Genomic DNA, 14,235 nt, shown 5'->3' on the forward strand with positions numbered 1-14,235 from the left:
TAATAAATGGTTTTATAGTGATTTCGCGATATATTTATACCATAATTTTTTACTATTTTAATATAAATGACTAAAATATAACACGTTATAAATTTCAAAAGACCACAGTTATATTACTCATCAATACATAATGTCAGTCTAATTATAATAGATCTAAGTAAAATCAAAGGTTCAATCCTTAGTTGGTAATTAGATGGACCAATGTCGTAATTAAATAATGCATTCTTAGATAAAGGAGTTGCAACATGCACAATATGTTCATACAAATTGCACCTCGTAAAGACCTCGCAGTCTATATATACCAAGTGGTTCATTAACATCTAGGTGTTTGGATGAAGGACACTGCATGCATTCCCCTTGAAATGCACCCAAAAGGTGTAGTAAAAGGGAATGACAAAAGTGTCAAAAAAAAGTTTAAAGAACTTAAAAGCCTCATTCAAAAGAGTTACGAAGCAGAGGAGATGGATATCTCTCATTGCTGGGTTAAAAAGTGGCCTTTCCATCCTTGTAAGGCTCTTTTCATCCACTCTTTTGATATTTGTCTGGACAAACTGGTGTGAAACATCAAGATCTCTTGCATAGGCCCTCATGGACTTGAGGAAATTGGTCCTTTTTCGTTAACTTCTCCCGATCCAGTTTGGCATTTTTTGACAAAGCCCTTCTTCTCTACAACGTTTCACACTTGCTGACGGCGTAGACGGTGGTCCTGGAAACGCTCGACTGCTTGGAGTGCGCGAATGGTTATTTTCTCTACTTGAACGTAAGATAGAGAGCTCAGGTGGTTTTTTTTTGTAACCCATTGCTTATGCTTTAATATATAGAAATATGAAATATTTTCAATCACTCAAACTTCATTAATTATTGAATTAGTAAGGGCTAATACTTCAATGGACCACCCCGTACATACATCACACCTTTTGGGGAAAATATTATTAAGAATATTCCATATACTGCAATAAATCTACATTAAAATAGTTCGTATTCTGATTCCGTTTGTACGAACGACAAGAAGTTCCCTATCAATCAACAAGGACATTCTTAATTATGTTTTGCGGGAAAAGCCTAGGATGTTAATGCATATACTTATCTACCTATATAGATACTTAAAGTAAAAAGGAAGTAGTACCCTTTTGTAGGTATTTAAATGTCAAAATTATCATAGCTTAAAAAAAACAAAAACATTTTCTTATCCATCAACACATCCGGTCTCTTTCTATCGCTTTATCGTGTAGTGGACCGATGCCTTGGACACATTGAGGTCTTTCAGGGCCTTGGTAATGACCCTACAGCTCTTCCCTTCCAAATGAAGCGAAATGATGGCTCACGTCCGGGGGCTCGAAATCACTTTGTAAAAAAAGGTGTGTTTTATAACAAACTAAGATGTAAATTTCCTTTTTTTATTTGTGATCAAGATTTATTTTATGTTGACGAACCATATAATTATTACTCTGTTTAATATAGGAATGAAAGAAGGAACATTTAAATGGTATGACATTTAACACATGATATCTGTACATATAAGTATAACGAAATGTACATAAATACAGAATGAAAACATTATTCATAAAACTATATGAAAAGAGTGATTTTTTCCATCAGATAACAACAGATCATATTAATAATTATTATTATGATCTATGTTGTACATACATTTTTTTTATTTTTTTTTTTATGAACGATGAATATTATAATTCCACACATGGGAGCCCACACAGACAGCTAGTTCACTGTTAAAAGTGGTAACCATAGAATCATATACATTTACCAAGTATGTATAATTGTCTATAATTATTGTATAAATTGTATTTTTGTTTGAGTACTTTGTACAGAGTGGTCCATTAAAATCTGTACATTTATAATTTTAAACTTCAACAAGATATAATTTATGAATTAACAATGAATTTCAACAACATTAATACTATAAATAGATGTGTGCCTGAGCTTTTTCAATCATTAATGTAGCCGTCCTTTGTGGTTATGATGGATTCCAGGCTGCGGAAGGCCTGGCACCATCTGCGGTTGTATTCCTTTGTCATGGGATCCCAGGGCTGGTTTGCAGGACTTTAATGACCTCAATGTTTGGATGAGGGACACTGCAGGCCTTTCCCTTGATTTGCACCCAAAAGATATAGTCGATTTTATCAGTGCTGTAGGGCTAAAAGTATCAAAAATATTTCAAAAAAAATTTGGAACCTTTTAACGAAGGATATGGATATATTTGATTGCTCCAAACTCACAAGGCTCGTTCCACCCACTGTTTTGATAGTTCTCTGGACAGTCTGGAGTAAAAACTGATATCTCTTTCATATTTTCTTTAACTCCTCCGGATCTATTATCATAATCACGTTATTATATTACCTACTAATACTGTAGTTAAAATAATAATATGTGATTAATATTTATATTTTAATAAATCCCCGCTTCCACTATACTGTTATTGGTCTAAAGCACTTTCATAGAGTCTCCAGACACTTTTTTTTGTACTATCCTTTATTTGCATGTATCCAATTATTTAATAGGGGAATATGTATAAGAAATATACTAGAAAAATAATTTGTTAAAATATATTGACATACCTTTATAAAAGACTACTATAAAATATATTATAAATAGTATTAATTGGACGTGAGCTAAAAATGAAGAGTCCAAATTTTCAATAAAACATTCGCGTAAAGATTAACAAAATGCGATATTCCATCGAGGTTTTTTTTATTGTACGCAACTCATAGACGATATATTGCGTTTTTCTATTATCGAAATAGAGAGGAAATTTTCTTTGCCCACTTGTTGATTGAATAATTTATTATTAACCATTTTAATAAAGCCCCAATAAGTTTTCCATAAACATTGACACTCCCACAAAATGTGATCAGTTGTTTCTGTTAATATATACATAAACCATGCTTGGAACAAGGACCCTAAGGGAGTTATCAAACAGATATTTAATTGTTTTCCCGTATGTTTATTAAGACTTAAAAAAAATAGAGTTGTACCCAAGGATTGCGTTATCATAAAAACAATCTTGCGTAAAAATAAAGGAAGGAGGAACTCCTAATTTGATATTTTCTTCATGTAAAGATACGGTCCAATAATTCAAAGATATATTCCAGTAAATTATAGGCCTTTTATTCAGATTTGTGGGATGAGTTAAGATACCCTAGAATTTTAAAAATATGTAGTTTAGACCCTTTATTTGATTGAAGATACTTATATTTACCTCAATATGATCTCATTCAAATAAAATCAATCTATTTATTATTCTTTTAATGTAATTATAAATATTGGCTACTTTAAGTGCAATTTAAAAAATAAGAATAATTGGTTGGTATAAATTTATGATATTTCGTCCAAGAATACAAATGTAATCCACGCTCAGTTTTGAGAAAAATCATTCAAGCTTGCTTTTGTACTGATGACCCAAAAATGACCAGATATTTGTTAGAAATAAATCCCAAAATCTCTAAGTAGCTTGTTAATTATGTAATATCCTTTCCAATAGTTATATAATTCCTTAGCCTTTTTTCTTAGGACATACACATAATATTACAATTTGTAAATAATAATTTGAGTTTAATATATCAACCTTAAGATCAATAAGAATAGCAATTAGAAGTATACAAATATATCTTTTCTCGTGCTTGTATCTAATCTTACCATATATAAATCGACTTAACATAAAAACAATCTGGAACAAAATAAAAAAATAGTAAAAAATCCTAGTTTTTTACATCTACCTACAACATACAACACAATATTTGATTCACACATATTATTAGAATTGTTTCAAATATGACTTAAACGCTTGGGATTTGTTTTTAGTTTAGTAGATTATCTGGATAATATTTTATTTTTATTTTCTAAAGCTGTTTATTAGGTGCACGGAAAAATGCCAAGGAGGGTAATTACTAGAAGAATTAACAAATATATAAATTTATTTTTATAAAGTTTTGATGGAGGAGGGGGGGGGATAAACAGCTGAGGGTCCCTTAAAATATGTTTGAATACTCTCTGCCTTCGGATTGACCATTGTCCAAGGGGTATTGTGGTATTGTTAAAAACACAACTATATGCTAAAAAATTTCAAAAACCTTTGGATATTTTCAAAAAAAAAGAAAAGTATTTTGTAAAAAATTTCGAAAATCCTCACCTGTCTACAAAAAAACTAAAAATTTCGAAAATCCCTCCTGTCCACAAAAACTAAAAATTTCGAAAATCCTCACTTGTCCACAAAAAACTAAAAATTTCAAAAAATCCCCACCTGTTTCAAAAATTAAATTTTTAATATAAAATTTCTTCAATAAAACATTCAAATATTTAATTTTATTGTGAAAAATTTTAAAAATACATAGTTATTTATAGAAAATTAAATTTATTGAAAAACAATGGAAAAATTAAATGTTTTGGAAAAAAATGGGAAAAATTAAATTGAGTTTTAAACATTAAATTTTTGAAAAAAAAATTCAAATTTTAGATTCTCAAGTAAAAAGCAAAAATTTATTTTTCAAAACTTAGAATAGTAACAAATAATTTTATCCATGAATAAATAAGAGTTGAAATCGCAAATTAAACATTATTTCTACAATGCCAAGTCCAGTGAAAACATACTATTCTTTGTTTCCCGATTCCGATTAATCGTTCCATCGCTCATTTTTAGATACCAGTCGATTATATTTTATACAAATCTACCTAATATGATCAATTGTAAGTTTTGTACTCAAATTTCTATTACTAGTTATGATACCCAAGTTTATAATTACAGTTTAAATCCTTTATCCGATGCATGATACTTAATTTGATTCTGATATGACCCCTTTTAAATTAAATCCTTCAATTTTAATTAATTTATCGTGATTATTAACTTTTATTATTTGAATGGAATTTGCAACGCTTTCAAAAGATTTATCAGAATAATTTGTCGATAGAAATTGACGATAAATACTCAATTTGGCAAAAAGACTTACATATTTCATCATCTTCATCCTATTGATTACTTTCCAGGCACATGCAGGACTGTAGGGTTGCTATATAAAATGCCCGACTCTGGCTTCATTATTTAAAATTTTACAGACTGCATCTCCAAAACACATTGTTTCATTGTCTATTTTATAGCCCATAGAAGTATTGTTGAGTCATTTGAGTCTATAGACTATAAACATGGATTTAGTTTATAGCTATAGGTAATTATTAGTTATACATATGTAGTAAATGATTGACCTAGGTAATAAAAAATATATTTGGAATATTAGATATTTAACATGATGAACAACAAAATAAATGGATCAAAATCTGTCTATTGCTAATACATTAATAAGTTTCTTAATATATATGCACCTATAACCGAGGATCACCAATTATATCAAACTCTCACTGTAACGTTATACTTTACTCTGATAAATTGACGATTCACAAGTCTAATTAATGAACTTGCATAGGCTAGTGGCTAAGCTCAGCTCAAATTAATAATTTAGAAGTTTTTTTGGGAATTGTGATTGCATGGACTATAAAGAACGTTTGAAATTTGTGAGGTGAACTTATAAATGAGTTAACTTGCGACGTGATTTAATCTTTAACAAAAATGAAATTTATCTTTTGACTTCATATATATATTGTGTACTTATACGACTTGTATAAGCAAATTGTACAAGTTGCAAACAAAAATTCCCATGAATAATTTAAAACGAAGGATTTATATTACTTTAGATAAGGAATTATGCAATTATGGAATAATCCATGGATGATCGATATTTTATTGATATCATACTTGGGCCAATAATACAACCTACTAAAATATAAATATTTTGTGCACATTATAAAGTTCAAATGCTATACGTTTTATTATTTATAATTACAAAGTAGTTTTAATAATAAATTAAAATAAAATGATAGGCTCATGTTTCAACTTGTACAGACATTGCAACTTGGAATAAATATAAGCTGGGGTTGTTTGCCGGATTATATTTTTTTACGGGGGGGATCTTTTGCTGGTACGACAGGGTGTTCCATCTTACTTCCAGATCTAAGGTCAGTATTTTATGATGCTGGGGATTTAGAGAAATACTTTAGTAAACAGAAAACGGATGTCAACCTTGGCGTTTACTTTCGGGCCCTCCATGAAGATGAAGGGAGGCATAACGAGACCTTTGTTGTTAACAACGCCAAGAATGATAAAGTACTACATGTACATTGCCTTCATGCTCTTAGAGACATTATAAGGACTTTTTGCCAACCATCTATTGTTCCTTGATTTGTGTTCCTGTGTTTGACATATTTTTTTTTCATCAGGGAAGAGCCAGACAAGATCTTTTACAGAGACATCTATTTTAGCATGATTAAATCCTTGGTTTGGTTTGGTTTGGGTGTCCCTTTTCTCCCTGTTTGATAGGGTTAGAAGCTGTCCCTTGCAACGTGCATAGCTGTGGTACCGTAATTCTTCATTGATCACATCAGAGACAGTTGAACAGGACGCTACGTCAATTTTAATAGGGAAGGTATTCATCAAGAATCCGGTATTTTCCTCAGTTTTTTCCTCAACCATGTAGGACTTTTGACAATTTGCCCGCTTCCGGGCCACAAGGCTTCATGAAAATTATAGCCAATGGGTAATTGCCATCCCTTTTGACACGTTTTCTTAATTTCAGGACGAATTGAGTAATGCAGCCGACCCCTTTAGCCAAAAACTTGTTGTCTATTTTACAATGTAAATGACACAAAGTGCACAATGTTTTAATTCTGATTAAAAGTAAATTGAGTTATGTTGTTGTAAATAATGAATCTGAGCAACTGACGAACTAGATTGACATTGTACTAGACTTATTCTCAATTAGTGTGTGCTTTTATTAAAAATGATTTGTAGGGGGATGGAATGAGGTCAGAGAAAATTGCGAACGTTTAAATGAAATGATATATGAAATTATCTTTGTATTTCGTCCAGTTCATTCAATTACCGTTACATACATTTAATGTACACAGTATATGATTGTAAATTATTAGAGCTGTGATCCTCACCAACCGTTGGGATCTATATCAAATCAAAGGTTTTTTTTTGTCTAACCACATACATATTCGTAGATATTTAAATTTTGTTTACTCATTATATCCCGTGGTTTTTGATGGATATACATAAAACCGCGTAGGGTACAAACGTCATCAACATCTTTGTTTGTGAGCTTCATATGACGAAATTTGACTCAGCCTACGAACCATTTATACATAATATAATATATTAGATACAATATGGATATAATTTGAAAAAAAATAATCATTTGACAAAATTATAATAATTATTTAATATGTGTTATTATTTATTAAGTAATAAAAACTGTTAACTTAAATTTATATTGATGATTAGGTTTAAAGCATACATAAGTAAATATATAGTAACGAATTAGGGATTTTGTTTACTCTTCGGTATAGTGAGGCTGTAGTAGATTTAATATATTCAGCATGCAACAATGAACGTCAGATATGGCAAAGGATAGACACCAGAAGTGCCGGAAACATTAGGGCTAAGGGGCTAGTGTCCCTACCCAAATTTTGTGGAATTTTTAAAGTTACACCCCTAAAAAAATTTCTCTAGTCTAAAATATTTTAAATGTCATAATTTATGAAACAAAAAAAAAAATCAATTTGCTACATTTAGAGGGGAAAAAATTATTTCCATTTTAGTTTGTTGGGAAAATTTTAACCCTAAAATTAAAAAAGGAAATTTGTTCGTTTTTTCAAAAAATATTTGTCAAATTCTGCATTTATACAAAAAAAACAAAAAAACAATATCAGACCCAACGAATCTCTTAAAATCAAGCTAAGGTTCTAAACTATAGCTAAAATTTTTGGGATCTTACCTCATCCCACGAATTTGAATAATAAGACTATGATTGACTCAAATATGCTGACGAATTATTGGGCTACAAGATTGTATATGTGAAGTAAAAAAAAAAAATTGGGATTTTCTCCTATTTTTGATGGGAGATTGTTTTTATGTTGACGTGGTATGTATGTAAGTAAATATGTACAAATCTTCATGGTAGTGATTTTTTTATGTGCATAGTAGGAGTCAAGAAGGTGGATTCATACGTCTATCGATTTTATCATGAAGTTCCATTAAATTGCAAAAGATAAAAAAAAATAACAACAATTTTTCTACCCTTCGTCTTGAAAATACTAATAATGCACATGGCACTCCTTGGCATGAAAAACATAATAATATTTAATATACCTTCCCCTACCAATTGCATCATCACATTACTTGTAAATATATTCCTTTTCTCCTTTTTCTTTGCATTTTGATTATTTTATCGAATTGATCGAACTTTCACACTTATTTTACGTACATAATATAGAAGGCCCTTACCTTCATTGTATGTGACAACCTTCCTTCAAAATGAATAAGATAAAAGAACCAAAGTCAGTCTGTAGTAGGGTTGCCAACCGTCCCTTAAAAATGGAATTGTTCCGTATTTAGAAAAACAGCAGCTGTACTGTATTGAGCTGAAACGGATGCATTTTGTCCCGTAAATCTATGAGCTTTAAAAAATAGTCAGTAAAATGTCACTGGAAAATGATTAACAATGCACTTTATATGAAATTTTACAGTAAACGTGTTCCCAGGCCATGCTCTGCTCTGGGACCAACGAGCTGACAGTATATTCATACACGTGTACAATGACCTCCAGCCACGACCAAGTGACCCTAATGATGGTCCAGGGGGTCATCGTCAGTAATGGGAAGAAGATGCTTTTTACTTCTTCAAGGTTGGACAGACAGTGGGCAAGGAGGAGTACTATATGGTACTGAGGTACACAGTCTTGCTGTGGCTGAAAAGTACATATCCTGAAGGGAATAATGTCTGGACGCAAGTGGTGCCCCCTGCCATACATCCAAGGAGAAACACAACTTCTGCAGGAACAATATGGGAGACTTTTGGCCAGCCTCCATGTGGCTCTCCTTTAGCCGTGACGTCAACCACTTGTACTTTAAAGTTTTGGGTGTCTCATCTAATCTCTCATCCCAATTTGTATTCGTTCCAAGCTGCCATCATGACAGCGTGCTATGCCATTGACATGACCTTTAGAGCTGCCAATATGTTTGCTGGCGTGTTGTGGCAGATATTGTTTGTAAAGAAGGACATATTGAATAAAAAATATTGCTAAGTAAAGTATTTAAACAAGAACTGCAAAGTCGGTACATAAAATAATTATTAGACTTTGATTCCAACTTCCATATTTTGAATGTCAACGATTCAGACTCCAGGACACTGACTTTAATACACAATTTTTAATAATATATTTTATAGCCTATATTATTACTAGTGAGTCATTTGAGAATGGGGACTATAATTATAGACCAAATTTAGGTAGGTAGTTATTAGTAATATGTAGTAAATAATTGTGAAGGTTTAAAGAAAATATTCGGAATATAAGATATCTAAAAAGATGAACAACCAATGAAATAGATCAAAATCTAAATATTGCTAATACGTGCATAAGTTTCTGAACATAGTTTATGCACTCCTAAACGAGGAAATCGGTTATAAGTAACCTCTTGCTGCATTGTTTCACTTTACTCTGATGATGTTGACTAGTCAGAAGACTAAGTAATGAAAATAGAAAAATTAAATTTGAAAAATAAAAATTTTCTGAACAAAAAAATAAAAAAAATGGGGAAAAAAATTTCAGATATTATTAATATATTTTTTTTTTTAATTTAAAAATTCAGAACTGTGAACCTAAACATCTTTGAAATTTAAAAATCCAAAGATTTTTACTAAAAATAAATTTTTTTTGGTCTAAAATTAAATTTCAAATGTTAAATATTTTGAAAAAAAGCCCCTCCAGCCCTCCCCCTGGGGTTGCCACTCTAATAGTGTAATTTTAAATATACAAATGACAAAAATATGAGTATTATGTGACATATTATAAAATTTCATTCCCCACAGTTAGATAACTCAATGATGGTAGCAATCAATAGTAGGTCATTAAAATGACAGATGTTTGATTTAAATAATACATTTTAAGAAATATCAACTCTGTACAATTTGTCTGTACAAGTTGTAACTTGTACAGACATCACAACTTGTACACAATATATATATATATATTTCTTAATATTAAAAACCTGGATTGTATTTTATTCAATACTGTATTATAATATAGCTAAGTAATATTTCACTAAAAGCGTAGCTATACGTTTGTAGGTATTTATATTGAATAGCTAAAATTTCATCATTGTATATGTATATTGGCCATATTATTATTTTTATGATTGATGAACAGAAATTGTATTCCTTTCCTTTTTGGAAACAGAGCAAATTAGAAATGGAAATTATCCATGACAAATGGTATCATGTGGGACAAAGTGATTGAAAGCTAACGACAACATACATTGAGTACAGCATGATTTTTATTTGTAGCTACACTAATTAATTTTTGATCCGAGAAGGTAAAAAACTAACTCACTTACAAACTAACAGTTATTAAGTTGAGGCGTGACAAACATCTCTTCATGCTATGGTACATAATTAATTAAGCGAAGGTTCGTTCTAATGATCGTCTTTTTTAGGATATCAGCTTCCCTCAATGACATTTTCTTTGCAGTCATATATGCAGGGTGTCAACATACAAAAAGCTAGAATTGATTTTTCTCAATTGAGAATGGACAAATTCAATAATTAATTAAGGTTGAGTGATTGAAACTAATTCATATTTCAATATATTAAAGCATAAAAAATTATTTACATCAAAAATTGAGCTCTCTAGCTTAACTATGGGTCGAGAAAATGACACTTGAACGTGATCAACAAATTTTCATTTGCATCTCGAGGACCATTTTCTACGCCGTCAGCAAATCCTAAACGTTGGAGAGGAACAAGGGCTATGTCAAAAAGGTATAACTGGATACCAATTAGTTAAAGAAAACAACCCAGGCCAATTACCTATTGGCCATGAGGGCCCATGCAAGAGATCTTGGGATTTCAAAATAGATTGCCCAGAGAGCTATCAAAGACGTGGGTGGAAAGGCCACTTTTGATACCAGCAATAAATGAAACCCATCTGCTCCCTTTCAAAACTCTTTTGTATGAGTCTTTTAAGTTCCTTTGAACTCTTTTTTTTTTTGCGGAACCCCTACAGACCTGATGCCAACCTTCTGGGCCACATTTTATGGGTGTGTGTCGAGAAGAAGGCCTGCAATGGCGGTTATCCAAACACAGAGTCCCTCAAAACTATTATATAATTGGAATATTTGTCTTTTTCTTCATTCTTGTTCAAGATTATTTTTATGTTGAGGTATTACATATATAGCACGTCAACACAAAAGTAATCAAGAATGATTTTTATCAAATTGAATGTGGATTACATTTATTTTATTCGGCGAATTATCCCAGTTTCTATCAACAAACTCCTTTTGTGTGTACTGCAAATTACACTTTTAAACTACCGAAATAGAAAAAAGGCAAGAAATTGACATATTTTATTTAAAAAATTTAATATCAGGCTAATATGAGTCACTTAAATCAAAATAAAGTTTTAAGCCTTACCAAATATTCTTATGTAAGTTTGACTAATAAGCCTTTTGTTAACTGAAAGTTGTCTATTAAATATTATTCTGTATGTATTTATTAGTTTGGGTAAAAGTAATGTTGGATATTTCGCTTTAGTTCAATGCAGTATAAAAAGTGTTAGCATCATCTGATTTAAGCCAAGTATGCCCCGTTCGATAACTTGTTGCCAACGATAATCCAACTTCATAATACCCTTTTTGCAAAAAATCGGACAACCAATTTTCAAAGACTTCTATTCAGGTTAAATTTGTACCCCAAACGTGTTGGTCGTACACAGGAACAGGTAGTCGTCCCTTGGTGCCAGGTCCAGACGGTAGTGTGGATACAAAATAACTACCCATCCGAGCTCCCATCCTCTCATAAAAAACAACTCCTCTCCTATTCACCATTGCTCGCCACTTTTGTTGAATTGCCAACTTCAAACAGCCGAGTTGTTTAGAGTAGAATGAAGAATTGAGCGTTTGATCATAGGGGAGCAGCTCAAAGTAGATTATTCCCTGCAATCCCACCAAATTCACAGCATCACCTTCGTGGCAGTCAATCCAGGCTTGACCAAGGTCTATGCCGTTTCGTTGGCTTTCGACCACGATCTGTGTCGTTTCACATTGATGTAACTGATCCATATTTCATTGCCAGACACAATCCGGAGTATATTGGTTTCCTAGACAAATTGTCAATAATTTTTATTCACGAACTATTCACCCTTGAGGGGTGGTGCAAATTGGAGTGAAATAATAAAAACGTATGAAATAATTTATAACTATTCTCCAGATAACCGTTTACAGTTGACAAAAAAAAAAGAAAAAAAAAAAACCAGTATGTTTTATCAAGTATTCCCTTTCTCTTTTGAAAGTCGAGGTTGAGTAGATAAAAAAAGCCAGTCATGGGTGGACTGATCCAGACTGCATATTTTAATGGGACGGCTCCTGACAGAACTTATTTTTGGAATCGGTAAAATAAAACGGGTTTTAACCGATTTATAATTTTTGGACTGAATCGCAACACCCGAATTATGTCATCCATGAAGAAGTATGTACGTAAACAATATGTTCAAATATGTATACAAAATATTGCATGATTGCAAAAGGAGAATAAAAGAGTAGAAATATGTGCATGAATTATTTGCAAAAAAATAATAAAAAGATTTTCAAGAGTAATACGAACTCTTCATGGGAGAATCTCGTTTTTAATATTATATCTTTACGTATTTAACTTGATGAAAGAAAATATTTCTGTATGTACTAACAACGTAATGATTGCAAAAGGAGAATTTATTTGGTGAGCGTTTGGACATACTACTTGTTGTCTAAATAGTAGTATTCGATTGGTCCACAAAAACTTCAGACTTTTATCAGTAAAGTTCTAATAAAAATTTTCCATCCTTGAATTGGTCCTAATTGGTCTTTTATGGTTACTAAAACAGCTGAAATGACGTAGTTATTCACTACATTATTTTAGCAGTTGAAGGTTTATGATTTAATCTCTTTCAAAGAGACGAAAAAGCTTAAGTTTAGAGTGGGAGGCGTGTGGCTAGAACATAAAATACTGGAAGTATTATACGTTGTAGCTATCATAAATTATTTTCTTCAATCAGAGCGAGGAGTAAATCGAATAAAAATATACCTAGGACCGTTGAACTAAAGGACCAAGTAATCGACATTAGTACTGATAAAAAAATGAGGAGGAGGGGACGGATTATAAAACCAGGACCTATCCAAAACTACTAAAAAGTGCCGTTCGTACAAGTGAATTGTGACTCAAATTTAGTTACTTATAACTCGGAGTTGTGTGATTATGAAGAAAACATTCAAACGATTCCATATAGATATCACTATCGACATTTATTTGTGATAAAAACTTTTTTGAAATCAAGTCAACGACCAAGGCTGATGAGCAAAAGAGGATTGAGGTAGCTTCACTACTGCGCCAGATTCCCCTTCACTGACATAATCAATACAACTAAACCATACTGGGCTACTTTTATCGAGTCCAGAAACGGCAACATTAAAGCCACAATATATCAACAAAGACCAAGAGTGGCAGGCCTAAAAAAATGGACTCAAATGAGGCCAAAGAAGCTTTTTAAGCCAATCCCGAGATGTCAAGGTCTGACTTTGCTAAGGACAGGGCTTTCAGCCGCTCTACAGCGTCCAGGGTTATCAAAAATAAGGATGGGACCTCTCTACGAGCTCTTGGATAAGCTTCGGACGATGTCAACACTAAACATCCAGTATTTGTAATGATGATAAGGAATTTTGGTTTCGAATGGAGCAAAAATGGAGCCCCTTGGTTCCCAAAGAGCTACAGGCTCATTACTTAGGAATATTTGCACATCTTAAAAGACAAGGTACTGTCTTAGGCTTTGAAGATAGCCAAATAATCCAAATTCGTGTTCTGGCAGGATACTGCACACACTGCCAACTGGACTCAAAAGTGGTTGGCCAACAATATGCCATTTTGGGACAAGAGATTATGGCCACTAAAAGGGCCACCAGACCTATATCCTCTTGATTACTTTATATAGTGGCACATCGAGAGTCAGACCTGTCATTTGCGCCATCCAAATATTGAGGGCATTAAAGTTTCCATCGACCAGGCCTGGGATGCAATGTATAAGGACTTCCTCATCAGGGTATGTCAGGGCTTCTAGCCCATCTGAAAGACGTATTGGAAGCTGA

Source organism: Lepeophtheirus salmonis, chromosome 7 (assembly GCF_016086655.4).
Source record: "Lepeophtheirus salmonis chromosome 7, UVic_Lsal_1.4, whole genome shotgun sequence".
NCBI lineage: Eukaryota > Metazoa > Arthropoda > Copepoda > Siphonostomatoida > Caligidae > Lepeophtheirus > Lepeophtheirus salmonis.